This window comes from Crinia signifera, chromosome 5 (genome assembly GCF_055691185.1).
Source record: "Crinia signifera chromosome 5, ASM5569118v1, whole genome shotgun sequence".
Classification (NCBI taxonomy): domain Eukaryota; kingdom Metazoa; phylum Chordata; class Amphibia; order Anura; family Myobatrachidae; genus Crinia; species Crinia signifera.
This window is the reverse complement of record NC_139221.1, coordinates 182717451-182734633: the sequence shown is the minus strand read 5'-3', so window position 1 is coordinate 182734633 and position 17183 is coordinate 182717451.

Here is a 17183-nt window from a genome sequence, read left to right as displayed (position 1 = left end):
AAGATATTCACTTACCCCCTATAAATACCCCTATAAATACCCCCACTGTAGACCCATCTCTCCATCCCCGCCGGGCGCACGGGTCCGACCTACCGGAAGTGCTTTGCACCATACTTCCAATAGGAAGTAAGGACACACTCACGTGCATTCCACTGATCCCCCTACACGTTCCACAGGCCGGCAGTACCAAGCTACATCATAAAAGCGGATCCACGGCAGTCATTCACTGGGGTCTAAAATCGCCTCTTCTGTTGCAGCTGGGTGCCGTGGATCCGCCTGTCATGAGCTGGGTACTGCCAGCCAGTGGAACACGGAGGGGGAACAGTGGAATGAATGCGAGTGTGCCCTGACTTCCTACGGGAAGTAGGGTGCCAAGTACTTTTAGTAGGATGGACCCGGGCGCCCAGCGGAGACCACAGTGGGGGTATTTATATGGGAAAGTGAATGTCTGTTTGAGTGTATACAGTATTTATGCTGTATCGCCCTGAGGATGGGGGAGACCCTGCAAGTGCTAGGTGCTAATACAGTCATTTCTGCATTATTCCTTGTGTGCCTCCTTCATTGGATTATCAATATATATCTATATATATCTAGAGAGAGAAAATTAAGACAGGCAGGGCAGAAAAAAAAAATGCACTTACAGGGCAGGACTCGAGTTAGACAGATTCAGGAGCTCCTCCGGCTCCAGCCTCCCCTGTCACATGCCGCGCTTCGTGCACCTGACCTTCCGACCTTCCCCTCTCACATGTTGTGAAAGCAGCTAGTGCAGTCTGCAGACACACGGAGTTTCTCTGCAGATGCTCCGCAGCAGTGGATGGGGCCTCTGTCACTGTCTGCAGCACTCCACACACAGTTAATGAAAGTGACACAGGCTGCCGCTGCTGACCCGCTCTCACCGGCCAGCCGCAACCCCTCTCCCCCCCCCACCCCCGGGCGGGTGCTCCAGCCCACGCTGCTGCAGCGCTGCTACACCGCTGCCATAAAAAAAATGTAAGTGTGACTGTCCCCTGGCCCGGGCCCCCCTGACAGGCCCGGGCCCAGGTAAAATGTACCCGCCCCCCCTGCCTCTCGGCGGCCCTGTCACTAATATAAATATACATGTCACTTTTACATTCACCAATAATAGCACACATTTGGGGATAAAAAGAAACATTTATTATAGTAAGATTTAAAACATAAGATTTTAAAAGCATGTTCTTTGGCACATGCCAAATATTAAAGTTACCATAACAGGAATTTTAAACCCAAAAAAAATAAAAAATCGCAAATGTATTCTTTGCATACATAGCCACAGCAGAATCATTAGGAACACATGAGGTGGCTTCACAAGAAAAGTATAGCACCAACACTTCAAGTACAGCAGACAGTAATGGTAGCCGAAAGAGGGCAACAGGGGAACCAAACAAAACATTAGAACCGAGGGCAAATGTGGGTACCCTGTGCACGGGATTGGGTTGCACACAGGAAGCTGACACTCACAGCTAAATGAAAGATTTGGGAAGACATACGGGTGGAGATTAATGCGGACACAAGTTCAATTGCGGGACTTTTTTGGCCGTGGTAGGGCCCTTGCCACGTGCAGCAGCTCCTCGGCCACAGCCACGTTGGGATGGTGGGGCAGGTGGAGCAGATGATGTTGAAGGGGGGGATGGTCTTCCCCTTCTGCCAGCAGGGAGTGCTGGTGTTGGAAATGCACCAGAAACGACTGACAATAGGGCCCTATTGGTGGTAACTAGCTCCACCATAAGCTCATTATGGTGGAGGAGGAGGTCATTTTGGTGCAGGGCTTGATCTGCCAACACCTGCAGGCTGGCAGCTATGGCCTGCTGGTGCCAGCCATGGCCTGCTGGGTGTCAGCAATTGTCTGCTGGCTCCCAGCAATTGCCTGCTGGCTCCCAGCTATTGCCTGCTGGGTGCTGACAATACCCTGCATGACCTCCTCGGTCCTACGCAGCCGCTCTGATGCTAACTCTCCCTGCTGGCGAATCTGCCCAAGCATCTGCACCCACCTGTCCAAATCCTGTGTGGCCGTTGGCTGCTGCTGCTGCACATGGCTGCCACTGGTGGCAGGTGGCACTGACTCCTCCGCCTCCTCAAGAGTTTCACTACCAAACGGTGGGGATGCTGCTGAAAGAGAAACTTACAATTACAACACATTCCTTGAAAATTAGTACAAACTACTTATGCCATGCAAACAAATTACCTTCTAAATCAGTAGCAAAAACGTCCACTGGGGCCTCACTATCCATGTTGCTCACTCCCCGGACCTCCTCAATTGCTATGCAGCCCTCAGCCATCTCCTCCAGGGGGGTGAGCTTCAGGCGGCCTGGCATGGGGCCAGCCCCAGAGGTGTGACTGTGTTCCCACCGTTTGGTCAGTTTCTTCTTGAGGTTGGTTTTAAAGTCATGCCACCTGCAACCAAAGTTTACATATTATTACATGTCACTCCTGACGTTTGATGTAGCATGCATTGGAATCTGCTACAGATTACAACATGTGCTTCATTCCACATAACTTACATTATGTTAAACTATAAAACCAACACTTAGAAGATACATTCACACTCACCCTACAATAAATATAGACTGTGACATGGCAATCATGTCTGTTGCTCCTAGCAACGTGACCGACCATTTATCAACTCCATCTAACATCTAATAAAAACATTACTGGTCTTGTTCTGCTCAAATGTAACACACTTGAACTTGCCTCTTCTTCACGTGGTCCGCCTCACGAACTTGTGGAGCTACCGCATTAATCTCCACAGTTATGTCCTCCCAAATCTTCCATCTCCTTGTGTGTGTCAACCTCTCCTGTGGACACTCTATCCAATCCCGTGCACAGGGTACCAGTATGGCAAGCTCCTGCGGTTCGAATGCCATGTTCCTGCTGCTTGGTTCCTCTGTTGGCCTCTTTCGGCCACGGCCACCAGTCGCTGTACTTGAAGTGCTGGCCAGGCTACTCTCGGGAAGCCACCTGCTGTGTTCCCAATGATTCTGCTGAGGCAGAAGATGGCCCAGCTGCAGATTGGGCATCTGTCGATTGGGCTGCTGTTGATGGCCCAGCTGCCTGCTCACCTCCCAATGGCTGGTCTCTGGTGAGAGGCACATAGGAGGTGCTGGAGTCCAGGCGAGCTAGGAGGCCCTGATACTCCTGTTCTCCCTCTGATTGAGAACCAGAGATGTTTGCAACACCATTTTGTTTTTCTTGCACACCTTTATATACACATTTCTGTCATTGGTGTACATCAGCCACACCCTGCGTTCTTTGCGGCAGCGTTCCGTACGGCAGCATTCCGTACGGCAGCGTACACCGTGCTGTTTGTGCGGCACATAGGCCACGCCTATACCAGCGGCAATTATATTGAACAAAACCTGGCGTACATTCCAAGTCTGATTTAGTAGAAATTTCCAGATTTTTTCAACAATGTCCACCTACTACTTTTGAAAAACATAAATGCTATCTGTGAATGTTCATTTGTACTGTGCTATTGTTTTGTATGTACAACAAATGTAAGTAACCCATTCCCTTTTTCTATCCAGTCCACAACTCATGCAATAGTCATCACTGATGTCATGCACATCACATGTGATAGGCCTATAAATAGTGGCTTGATGCTAGGTTCATTTGTCTCCAGATCTGTATTGTGGCCAGGTATAAGGTAAGGTTTCCCATGTTCATTGTAGAGATGATATACATTAACAATGTAAGGGTAATCATTTATGCACCAGTTTTTAACATATCACACACTATTTTTTTTCTGCAAATGCTTGTTTGCATTAATGAATCATGTTACCTGGGCACCATTTAACACACAGGTGTGGCCCTCCATATATTGGTGAACTACATGTCCCAGCAATAGCTGACATTTGTCCCATGCTGTTAGAGTTCACAATGTGGTTATTCTTGTTACAACATGCACTTTCACAACATCGGAAGGCGCACACTTTGATGCCCCATGCTTTACCATCTAACATATTTGTTACAATTCTTCCTTCATGTGTATGACTACATGATTTCATGTACAATTGTTATTAGAGATGTTACTTAATTACTGTTTAAGTGTTCCATGTAAGAAACATATTTGCTATAAAATAGTTGTGTGAGGTTATATTATTTTGACATAATTGTAGATCATTATGGATATTCGGGACCTGAGCGGGCGCCCTTCAATTGTATGTATGGATTCATATGTTTCTATGTGAGTTTATTGTGGACCATTCTTTGCATAGGTGTACCTTTTTATGTGGTCATTTAATTGTAGGTTGCAGAAGCAATGATGGATTTTGTGGCTAATGGGCTGAGGGCACTTGCGGCTCCACCCACTCGTCGCCAAAGGAGGCCAGGACGTGCAAGAATCTTTCGCACACGGGTGACACTCTTTGGGATGCCCGATGATGAGGTACTTACTAGGTACCGGTTACCCCCACATGTCATTCTAGATATACTCTCTTTAATTGAGAGTGATCTAGAACCTTGTCATGGGCTCATGATGGCAATTCCGCCTCACACTCAGCTGCTGGCGGTGTTGCATTTCTGCGCCTCAGGATCATTCCAACAAGTAGTGGCAGTACTTGCTGAAATATCCTAGCCTGCTTTCAGCAGAATCCTGAGGCTTGTGATGTCAGCCATGTTTAGGCGCAAGAGGCACTTCATGGCCATGTCTTTTGCACAAGAGACACTTCACAGAAGCCAGAAGGCATTCCATCAAATTGCTGGCTTCCCTAATGTGATAGGAGCTGTGGATGGCACCCATGTACCATTTGTGCCTCCATCACGCAGTGAGAAGATCTATAGGAACCAAAAAATGTTCCACTCACTCAACGTGATGGTGGTATGTGGCCCATCCATGGAAATTCTCACCTTCAACTCGAAGTTTCCTGGAAGTGCCCATGACTCTCATGTTATCCGACAAACCGGAATTTGGCAGAGACTCCAAGAGCTTGAAGGCCGTGATGCGTGGGTTCTGGGTGACTCCGGTTACCCATGTACGCCCTGGCTGCTTACGCCGTACAGCTCCCCAACATCGGGCCCACAGGAGGCATTCAATAGGGCGCATGTTGCCACCAAGCAAGTGGTAGAGCGCTCAATTGGCCTGTTAAAGGGTCAATTTAGAGTGCTCCACCGGACTGGTGGTGACTTACAGTATGCGCCTGAAATGGTGTTGAAGATTGTGGGATTGTGTGCATTTAATTGTAGGTTGCAGAAGCAACATAGCAACATAGCTGTGCGGCGTGATATCCCTTTTGATGAGTGGGAGGTTCCATCTGAGCCGCAAGATGCTCCCCTGTGCCCATCCCGCTCCCCGGAAAGCCGTAGGGGATACCAGCTGCGGGACTCTGTGGCCCAACGATTCTTCAGGTACATTTTTGAATGTTGCACAGATCAACCCAATTTGTCTACAACTAAACCCATCAAGGATTAAAATTATGTTATTTTTGTGTCTTAGGAAGTAACAATTAGGCACCATGGCCTCTTAATGCCAAATTCGATTGTACTACGTATCATGTTTAAAGTGTATTGGTTTTAGTCCAATATTGCAGTTCACAATTATACCTTGTCCAGAGATTTTGAAATGTTTTTTTTTTTTTTTTTTCCAATATTGTAGCTGATGTTATCATCTATGTCTGGTGAGTATATTGATTTTCAAACTTTTTTCACCATGTATGTTTTGTATGTGTTGGTGATTATTTAATTTGTAGATTTATTATTTAGTATCATATATATATATATATATATATATATATATATATATATATATATATATATATTTTTTTTTTTTTTATATATTTGAAGTAGGAGCCAGGCAGGCAGGCAGGCAGCTTAGGTGTATAATGTGTCCAATGTAATGGTGTAGTCAGGAGAACTGCACGTATGTGTATGTGTTTTTTTTTTATAAATGTACGCATACACATCAATGCATACAGTAAGTAATGCGAAGTACAGCTATGCGATGCCAAGCTATAGCAAGCGTTGCTTGGCGGTGCGATGTTTTATCCGATTCTTGTAGCACATACACACTGTGCATGTCAAAATGGATAATAAAGTTAATACCAAATACTACACTTAACAACCAATCACAGGATATGAATATTTGTCATGTGCCAGTGCTAAAATGGCGACATACCAGCGCGCAGCACCCTTTACTACTGCGGAGCTGCTGGCATTAGTCTCCGTTATGGAGCGGAGGCTGGGGCAGGCAGGTCCCTATATTTCCAAAAGGGACAAGCGCCGGGCCTATGTTGTAGCCCGGCACCGAATATTCGCCCGCACAAATTTGTGCGGAGGACCGTCGCCCAGCTGGAGAGGTGATGGTCCGACCTGCGTCGGCGGCAGCCAGATTTACTCCAGCTTTTGAGGCGGCGTCTTGAACGCTGTAAGTATTGACGCAAAACACACATAATTAACAGTGAATGTTTTCATTTTCACATTATTAAATAATTATATTACATGAGGCCAATTGGGTGTTGATGATTTAGAAATGGCATATACTATATGTGTGGAGGTTTGTATTCCTAAGAGAAAGGGGACAACCCAATCTCCTAAGAGCCCCGGCGCTAATTGGTAAAAGGTATGCAATTAATAAAAAAAACTCTTAATAAGTAAATTTAGAAAAAATGTGTTCTGATTGGCTGCTGCAGAAGTGGGAAGTCTGCCCGACTTCAAAAGATGGAAGAAAAAACTAGTTTTTCTTCACACAACAATTGTATGTAAAAGGATACACACTGCGCTGTCAATCAGAACTGTGGTAGGAATGTTTGGTAATGTGATACAGTAAAATAAAAATATATATAGGCAGGGGCTGGCTGGCAACTTTTAGCCTAGGGGGCAAGTCCAGAGCACTGGCCCATAGCCCCCCCCCCCCAACTTTCTGGAAGACGGAACGCTTGCGCGCGCCGGAGGGGGCGTGGCCTATTACATGATTGTATTGTGTACCTGCAGATTGCACATTGTGATGCTAATTACACATTATGCCGCACACCTTGATGCCCAGTACACTCTATAATGTGATGGCAATTACCCAATGATCCCCACACTGTAATGCCCATTACGCCCCATAACATGATGCCCATTGCACTGCACAATGTAATGTCCACAGTGCCAGATTTGCCCCCACAGTGCCAGATATTCCGCCACAGTGCCAAATACACATATGCCCCCACAGTGCCAGAGACACATATGCCCCCACAGTGCCAGATATGCCCCCACAGTGCCAGAGACACATATGCCCCCACAGTGGCAGAGACACATATGCCCCCACAGTGCCAGATATGCCCCCACAGTGCCAGAGACACATATGCCCCCACAGTGGCAGAGACACATATGCCCCCACAGTGCCAGAGACACATATGCCCCCACAGTGCCAGATATTCCCCCACAGTGCCAGAGACACATATGCCCCCACAGTACCAGATATGCCCCAACAGTGCCAGAGACACATATGCCCCCACAGTGCCAGAGACACATATGCCCCCACAGTGCCAGATATTCCCCACAGTGCCAGAGACACATATGCCCCCACAGTACCAGATATGCCCCAACAGTGCCAGAGACACATATGCCCCCACAGTGCCAGAGACACATATGCCCCCACAGTGCCAGATATGCCCCCACAGTGCCAGATATTCTCCCACAGTGCCAGAGACACATATGCCCCCACAGTGCCATATATGCCCCCACAGTGCCAGATACACATATGCCCCCACAATGCCAGATATTCCCCCACAGTGCCAAATATACACATGCCCCCACAGTGCCAGATATTCCGCCACAGTGCCAAATACACATATGCCCCCACAGTGCCAGAGACACATATGCCCCCACAGTACCAGATATGCCCCAACAGTGCCAGAGACACATATGCCCCCACAGTGCCAGATATGCCCCAACAGTGCCAGAGACACATATGCCCCCACAGTGCCAGAGACACATATGCCCCCACAGTGCCAGATATGCCCCCACAGTGCCAGATATTCTCCCACAGTGCCAGAGACACATATGCCCCCACAGTGCCATATATGCCCCCACAGTGCCAGATATTCCCCCACAGTGCCAAATATACACATGCCCCCACAGTGCCAGAAACACATATACCCCAGTGCCAGAATTTGCAACTCACCATTGTTTCAACTATATCTGCTGCTGATGATGCTGCTGCTGATGATGCTGCTGCTGGGAGAGGGGGGGCGGGGGAGAGCACAGTTCATGCCCCTCCTGCCCACACCCTGCAGCCCCAGTCCGGACCGGTGCAGGCCGCGCACCTCCTCCAGCTCTCCTGGGCTGGCCGCTGCTTCCAGAATCCAGAACACGGCCGCGGCTACAGGAAAATGGCCGCCGGCCTCCTGCACTAAGGACATGTCCTCAGTGCAGGGGGCCGGCGGCCATTTTCCTGTGGCCGCGGCCGTGTTCAGGAAGACGCGGCCAGCGCAGGAGAGCTGGAGGAAGTGCGCCGCGCGGCCCGCAGCAGGTGGCTGGGTAAGCGGCCCGGGGGGCACATGGCACCCTGCCCCCCGGCCCAGCCCGCCCCTGTATATAGGGCACACCAAGCACAATGAGTAGAGGACATATATATATATAGACAAAAATTAATTGTAAGAATAAGGTGGGTAATAAAATAAAATTGGAATATAATTGACATTTATACACATACATATAGGACCACAAATAATTTGTTAAGATTAGTGGTGGGTAATAAACTAAAATTGGAATATAATTAACATTTATACACATACATATAGGACCACAAATAATATGCTAAGATTGGAGGTGGGTAATCAAGTAAAATTGGAGTATAATGGACACAATTACATATGTTAATACACAGTAAAAATTACTGATATCTGGACCAGTATAGTAAGGATAAAAATAGCAGACTTGGTGAATTTCATAAACCACAGTAAGCTGGCGTCCCAGCAGGAATGGTAGGGTGGTATTGAATAAAAGAATTAGTGGAAATGTCCCCTCAGAGGATTGCCGTTTTTTGGAGTATACACAGTGGAAAGCTTATAGCAGCAAAGAGTTATAAAGCCAAGTTGACCTGAATTAGCGTGTAAGCTAACACGCACAAGAGTTCATGCAGGTGCTGGTAGGCAGGACAAATAAGCAGGCGTCTGTATGTTAGTATAGCGTAGCAGGCACAGTTAGTGATAAGCCCAAATAGCAGGAGTAGCGAGTTGCGCTCTGAATTGCGGGTATGGAAACACTCACTGCGTCTTGAGGGAGGTAATGCCTCAGCGGGCTGTTTGTAGATAGCCTGTCGATTAGGTGCATGCCAGAAGCCGGTTTCTGTGTAGAGCTGTACGCCAGGCTGCGTGTTTGGAGATGTGGCAGAAGCCTCCAGCCGGGTGTAATCACGGCAAGAGATCCTGGGACTGAAGATGAGGGCGGAGGTCCGTCACAAGTCTGCTGAGTAAACTGGCGGAAGTGGGGCGGAAGTGGGGCAACTTCTTCTTTCACATGCAGTAATGTGGGTATGATATGTAATTGTAATAGAAATCTGACTGTAAAATGACACTCATCCATTTTGTTTTTTAAACCCACAGCGCGGGAGAGAGCCAGACAGGCCCATGAGGAGGCCCAGGAGGAGGCCCAGCTGGAGGCCCAGGAGGAGGCCCAGGAGGTGGTGGCCCAGGAGGTGGTGGCCCAGGAGGTGGATGTGGAGGCCCAGGAGGTGGAGGTCCAGGAGGTGGAGATGGAGGCCCAGGTGGAGGTGGAGGAGGAGGAGGCGGGCCAGGTGGAGATGGAGGAGGAGGAGGGCCACAATGAGGCAGAACACTTCAACTCCACTCCCCCTACACACACCCCTCCCCCTAGCCACTCACCAACCTCCTCATTCTCCCTTCCTTCCTGAAATGGGTGTGGAGCTTGCAGGCAGTGATAAGTAGAGGTAATGCCTCATTACTGACTTATTTAGGTACAGTTTGTTATGTCGCACAGCTGATTACATTTTGCTTTAATATAGTAAAGACTAGTCAAAACAAATGGATAACAACAGACACACTTTGGGGTTATAGGGCCATGCTGCAAACGTGGAATCTGGAGGCTCAAGTAGGTGATGAGTGATTATTTATGGAGGGTCTTTCTATACAAGCACAAATAAAACATAAATGGAGTATGGCCAGGCCTGATTTATAATGGAGTCACAAGTGGCCAGTTCCCCTGGGCCCCCCTCTAGCCAGTGGGTCCGTGTTGTTGCCATGTATTTTTGAAAGCAATTATGTAGGATGGATTTTCCTTAGAAAATGTTTGGTGCATGGAAGAGGATTAGTGCTGCACCTTCACCTATCTGGCAATGTGACAATGATTCATGAAGTAAGGGGTAGAGGGACTAGCCTAGCCTTTTAATTTGGTATGTATGTGATCTATCTATCTATCTATCTATCTATCTATCTATCTATCTATCTAACTATCTATCTATCTATCTATCTATCTATCTATCTATCTATCTATCTATCATGCAGTTTAGCATTGAGCAGTGACATGCAGGTTTATATGTATGGCAAAATGTGACAAGTTCTAGTGGATGTAGCTTTCTAGTACATTGGTGAGTGTTAAGGCAGGACAAGTGTGTGTGTGAGGCTCAAGTGTTGTTGTGATTTTGAAACATACATTGGCAATGTTATAAGTAACATATTCTGTAGTGTAAGCCACTGTGTGTGTGTGTCACCATCATAGTATTTATTTGAATTTGAAACACTATTGCCTATTTAATTGTGGATATGTATGATTTATCATGCTGTAGGTAGTTATGATTGAATGTAGGTATCACAATGTGCAATGTCAACCTGAATAGCATACTTTAATGTTGAACCCCCTTTAACATGCCCACAGATGACCAGAGGGAAGAAGGCGAGGGTGTGCGAGGGGCCCTCCTAAGGCTGCGCCAGCACCTAATCATCCTGGCAGTGGATGTGCAGGACCTCTGTGACTTGCTGCTTAATTTTTTTTTATTATTTTTATGTTGTATTTCAATAAATGTTTATATGAAAGTTAGAAGTGGTCTGTGTGTTTTTGTATAATTTTACAGTATAGGTATAAATAGTGATGTTTATTTATGTAAGGTGCAAAAGGTATATACAGTATATAGATGGGTTTATAGCATACAAGTGCTTGAAAGTGAAGGGTAATGTAAAGATGTACATAGTGTGTTGATGTGTATGTGTGTGTTTGCATTTGAAGAATAATTTTTGATGTAATATGCATACATAACACATGGGCGTAAAGGGGCAAGAAAGAATGTTTTGAACTTTGCATGATGTAAGGGTTAATCTAAAGTGGTAGTAAAGTGTTTAATTATCAATTTGAGAATTAATAGATGACCATTAGAAACAATCCCTTTTTAATGAGGTAGCCTAATTGCATAAGTGTGTCATGTGTGTGATGTATGAGTTCCGATGATAGTAGTATGTTTTGCGGAAATACACCGCATCGGTGCGTACGGCCAGGTTCCCGTCCGTTCTGACGCGGTAAGACCGTGCAGATGCTGTAAGACCGTGCAGAATATGTGTGTGTCCACCGCACACGAAAGGTTTGGATGCCCCCTTCTTAAAGTGTGAGTCCGTCCGAATGCGGAGGACCGGTGGGCGTTTTTTCGTACCATGTCCGCACAGCGTGGCGTGCGGACCGCTCCAAAAGAATTCCGACATTTACGCACCAACCAGAATAACCTCCTTTGTATCTCTCTCTCTCTCTCTCTCTCTATATATATATATATATATATATATATATATATTTATATATATATATATTTATATATATATATATATATATATTGGGAGCAGACTCTTGTTTCGCGCCACCAACTTATTAGTTACTGTGTCTAGGCTGCCGGACTTACAAGGACCCCTGTTGGATGGGGGAAAGGAGAATGTGGATAGCAGTTGTAAGATGGCGCCCCTTGTTCTGACCTTTAATGATTAGGACTCTATTAGCCTTTGACAAAATTCAGAATAAATAAAAGTAAAGTCCAAAATGTATAAACATTTATTAAAAAGGCTCTTATACCACACAACAGTGGTGGGTGTTCCAGACCATAAAAAGTTCAATAGTGTGTTTCAAATATTTCAATATAGCAAACAGACGTTCGAAACGCGTTTCGTCCCTGCAAGGGATTTCATCAGGGGTTCGCAAATAGCATTGACATGATTTCCACGATTCTCAAACACGGGATGTATCCCCAACCAGATGTATAACAATAGATCCTCTATAAATGCTGAGGTGCACTCTTGTTTTGGGGACTTTCTCCTTTGATGACTAGATCAGTATTAAGGTCTTTTGTTTCTTGTTTTGGATTACACCTGTATACATTTAAACAAATAGCTTTGTGGATTTGAGGGGTTTGAGAATAACTCTGAAGTGTATATATCCGATATTAGATCGATCTCAATTAAGGGGGTATCTCTATTGGCTGACACCTGTCAGTGTATACTTAAAGGCGAATACACTCAATACAGATTCATGAGCTGTTCAGATTGTGGTTCTCTCTATCTGATAGGCAAATCTCAATTTGAGGCCAACCAATAAGTACTAATGTACAGGAACAACCAATACAGAGCCGCGGTTTGTTCACAATGTGGTTTTCACTGTCCCTTTGGATATGTGTGCTGGTGAAAGGTTCAGTGAGAAAGTGGCGAAAGGTTCTTTTTTCCAGAAAGTTACAGGTAAAATATGCCCCATTATAAAAATAGGACAGTCAATTTGTTACAGTGAGTAAGTCCCACCCCTGCCTGCAGACGGCCACTGTGCGGGTGTAATGCCAAGATTGGCGGTGCCCTTTATGGTTTTACATGACATGCCACCTCCTCTTAGTCCATCATCTTGTGTCTTTTCTCCTGGGGAGTGTCAGTCTTTCAGTTATTTTGCAAGCTGCTGCCCATCTGAGGAGCACTTGCTCGATCCTTCTCCGCCATTGGACAACCGCCCCATCCTCACGCTGGCTAATATTAGCCAAGGCAAGGGGGCAGGGCAATGGTGCAGTGTGTGTACGTATGTAAAATAGGTAAGGTATTGTCTTACCATAGATTTTTGTGCCTCATGGAAAGTAGCTAAAAATAACAAGGAGCACCTGAAGCTTCCACTTCAAATTCTGAAGCATAAGGAAGTGTTCAGTTCCTTGGAAAGGCTGTTGTTGGTAAAAAAATATTTTTTTAAATCATTATATAGCATTGGAAAATGACAAGAAGCAGAAACCTACAGTATGCTTTGAATTTTATGTGAAAAGATCTACTGAACTACAAATTCTAGGACTTCATAAGGTTTACGGTGGCCAAAGAAGTTATACATATAGCATTATTTCAGAAGAAATAGAATAGAATAGTTGAATTTGTGATATGGATTTTCAAGAAAAATCTTAGCTATACTGCTACTGATACAGTTATTTACCTTTAGCAGTGGTGTGCTCTGCACTTGAAGAACTACAATTATTAGTATAAGTTCAGTTTTACATTATGCACATTGTTGAGTAAAAGAGATATATTATTCAAAAACTATAATAGCACTCTATATTATAGACATAATCTAATACACAGAGACATATAGCAAGAAAAATAAGTTAAAATAATATCTTATGTTGAATAACAGAATAAATAAAGAAATAGAGAAACCTAAAATTTTGGGGGCAATTAAATTATGGAATATATCTAATTTTTTTTAGCTGGGATCCAATTGCCAATGTGCCACTTTTCTAGAACTCTTAAAAGGTGATTAAGGTTTATAGTAGTTATTCTATAGCTCATATTTCTTTATGATTACATTATTATATTCTAGGAACTGTTATATGTTCTACCCATTATTATAACTGAAAAAAAGATGTGGACACACACACACACCCCCCCCCCCCCCTGATTAGGTACACATGGTTCACCAGTGTATCATGAGTCACACACTCCTTTTTTCTGCCCATCTTATAGTTTTCTTCCCTTCCAGTTGCTCTGCACTCACTTTTTCAGAGCTTCACAACTCTTGCTCTCAATCCCTCCTTATCTCTGATTCTCCCCTGTTACTGACCCGTTCAGCACCTAGGTCAGTTACGTCTATCCACTTTAACACTCTTTTTCTCCCACTGACCGTCCCTGCACCAGCGGGCATCATTCATTCACCTGCTTGTTTACACGTGTTCTTTGGTTTGGCACATATGTTTTCTGTTTACTCGGCACTACACGTTGCATACTCAGCCTGTTCACTCTCATACGTTTCCTCTATCTCCGCACCCTGTCAGCAGACAGTGCCAGACACCCATATTACTTGCTCTCTCCTACACCCGGGTTACTTTACTTCTCTCTTTATAGACATGCATTATCCTTTATTGTATTTGATTGTACATTATTATGTTACACAGCATTTATTCATTGTGCATCTTATGTATTTTGTTCCAATACAGATGCTCCTGTGTCCCTGTATGCCCTGATGCAGGCATCATGAGCCAGCACTGGGATTTCCTTCCCCGCAACTCCGTTCTCCTCTTCTCCGCTCCCCCACGGCATTCAGCCGCCGGAGCACACTTTCATTGGCAGGGACACTTGACACAGCATCCTTGGTTTCCATGGATACTTCTCCTCGGTTTCACATTGTCATGCCTTCTGGTGACCCCGAGCTCCCCGACAAGTTGCATAGATGACGTCATCCATTGCCCGCTGGGTGACATGCTGGTGATGGCTGCACGAGGTGCTCCTGCCCCCACACTCCCCTATTTATGTAAGTACTTTTTTGATTGTTTGTCACGTCTAGATAAAGGGCCACATGCCCGAAACGTTGATGCACTAGACTTGTGTCTGGTCTACCTTTGTTTTCTTCACTGCCGCTGTGCAGCAATGCAAAATCTCAAGAGTGCCTTCTGCTGTTTTCTACTCTCTCTCTCTCTCTCTCTCTCTCTCTCTCTCTCTCTCTCTCTCTCTCTCTCTCTCTCTCTCTCTCTCTGGGTGGGTGTGTGTATGAGTGTGTAAGTATGTATGTGTATATATATATATATATATATTGTTGGATGGGGAAGGAAGGGAAAGTATGGCTAACATTTGTTAGTTATTCTGAAATATAAGAAAGATACTATTGAACCTTTTAATAGTCTGGAACAGCCACCAATATTGCGTGAGACTTTTTTTTTTTTATTAAAATTCTTATTGAATGTCACATATCAAAATAAACAATAAAACAATTCAAGCATTTGTTATGACTGTTTTTTTTTTTGGGAAGGGTATAAAATAAAGGCAAGGGTGGGGTGGGGGTGGGGGTACGGTAATAATACAATAATACAATAGAGTGGTCATAGTCAGATAATACATACAATATCTATATCCTACATTACTAGATCCGATTTATATTCCATCCACGTTAGCCATAACTTAGTTACGGAAGATGATGGTGATGAACTATAAGATATGCCAGCTGTTTCGAATTCAAAGTGAGATTGTACCGCCTCTTCTATCTCTATAAGACTATGTATATTAGTTGTCCTCCAGTTGCGAGCCAGGAGACGTTTAGTTGAGGACAGTATATGACCAATTACACATTTATCAGAAGATGAGGCGATGTCTGGAAGAATATGAAACAATGCAATTTTCGATTGCGGGACGATAGCTCTATGTAATAAAGTGGAGACCAGTCGGAATACTCGCCTCCATAGATCAGTCAATAGATTGCAAGACCAGAATATGTGATATATTAATCCCACCCCGCCACAGTTACGCCAACAGAAACAAGGGTTTGTGGCGCTTATTTTGTGGAGGAGAGCAGGAGTCATATACAACCTATGTAGGAGTTTAAAATATTGTTCAACATGGGATATACACTTAGACAATTTAAAACACATCTTAAACACTGATTGCCATTCTTCCTCTTATAGAATCAAGGCCATATCAGCTTCCATTTAACTTGAGAATTTTTTTTTGAAAAATGTTGAGGTGTGACTAGGGAAGTATACCACCTAGATATTGCGCCTTTACTGTTTGTCTTTTGGAGTAATGCCCATATCACACTGGATATTGGCTTTAGGGCCTGAGGGGGTGAGGAAACAGTCCGCAACCAGTGTCTCACATGTAAGTATTTATAGAACTCTTTCCAATGTATAGAATATTTTTCTTGAATTTGGGTGAAAGAAAGTAATGTTCCTGAGTCTATTATGTCCTTCAGCGTGATAATGTTATTAGTTGTCCACAAGTCGAGGGACAAATTTGGGATCAGACGTGCTAATCCCCTCAATGACAGTTCTAATGTGGGTTGTGGTCCTCCTATACATACGGGACCTCAAAGTATTCCATGTTTTGCATATCGCTTGGACCACTGTGGAAGTTTGGGTGATTTGTTTTACGTCTGAGGGAGGTAACCATAGTAGGTCCATGAGAGGGAACTGAGACACTAGGCCCCTTTCCACTATAACCCAAGGTTTGGGTTTATCGGTTATCATCCATGCCCCTATGTAGGGGAGTATAGAGGCCATTTGATACGCTTGGAGATCTGGGTTCGCCAGATCTCCATGGGATTTGGGTTGAACCATTATCTTTTGTGCTAGCTTTGTTTTTTTGCCTTTCCATATGTATGATATAAATAATTTATTAAATTTTGTGAGTAGGGAGTCAGGTAGTAATTTGGGTATTGTTCTAAATAAATATAGCAGTTTTGGGAGCAAAACCATTTTTAGAGCAGCTATTCGGCCCATCCAAGATACGTGTTGCATCATCCATTCCTGTGTAAATTTTTTTAGATTAGTTAGTAGGGGGAGGTAGTTACATGAAAGAATGTCTTGGGCCTTTGGCGGGGAAAAAAAAGAGACTTTTTAATAAACATTCCTAAACTTTGGATTTTACATTGCTTGTTTTAAGATTGATTACAAGGCTATGCTGATCTAATTGTTAAGATCATCAAAAGGGCGCCATCTTACAATTGTTACCAATATATGTGTATATATATGTATATACAGTATACAGTATACACCTACACACATTTATAGAACAACCATATGTACAAAACACTTGCAAGGACATTGATTTGGACACTGATTCTCTTATAGTATCATTTCTGCACCTAATTTGAGAGAACTTTTCCTTTATCTTAAATAACATATTTCAGTCATACAAATAACCTTTATTCACATCCTTTTATTTAAGCAAACATTAAAAATAATGTCATATAGTACCCAAGCACCTTACTCATGCAGCTATTTGCTCCTATATGAGAGTATTTTAAAATGTGTG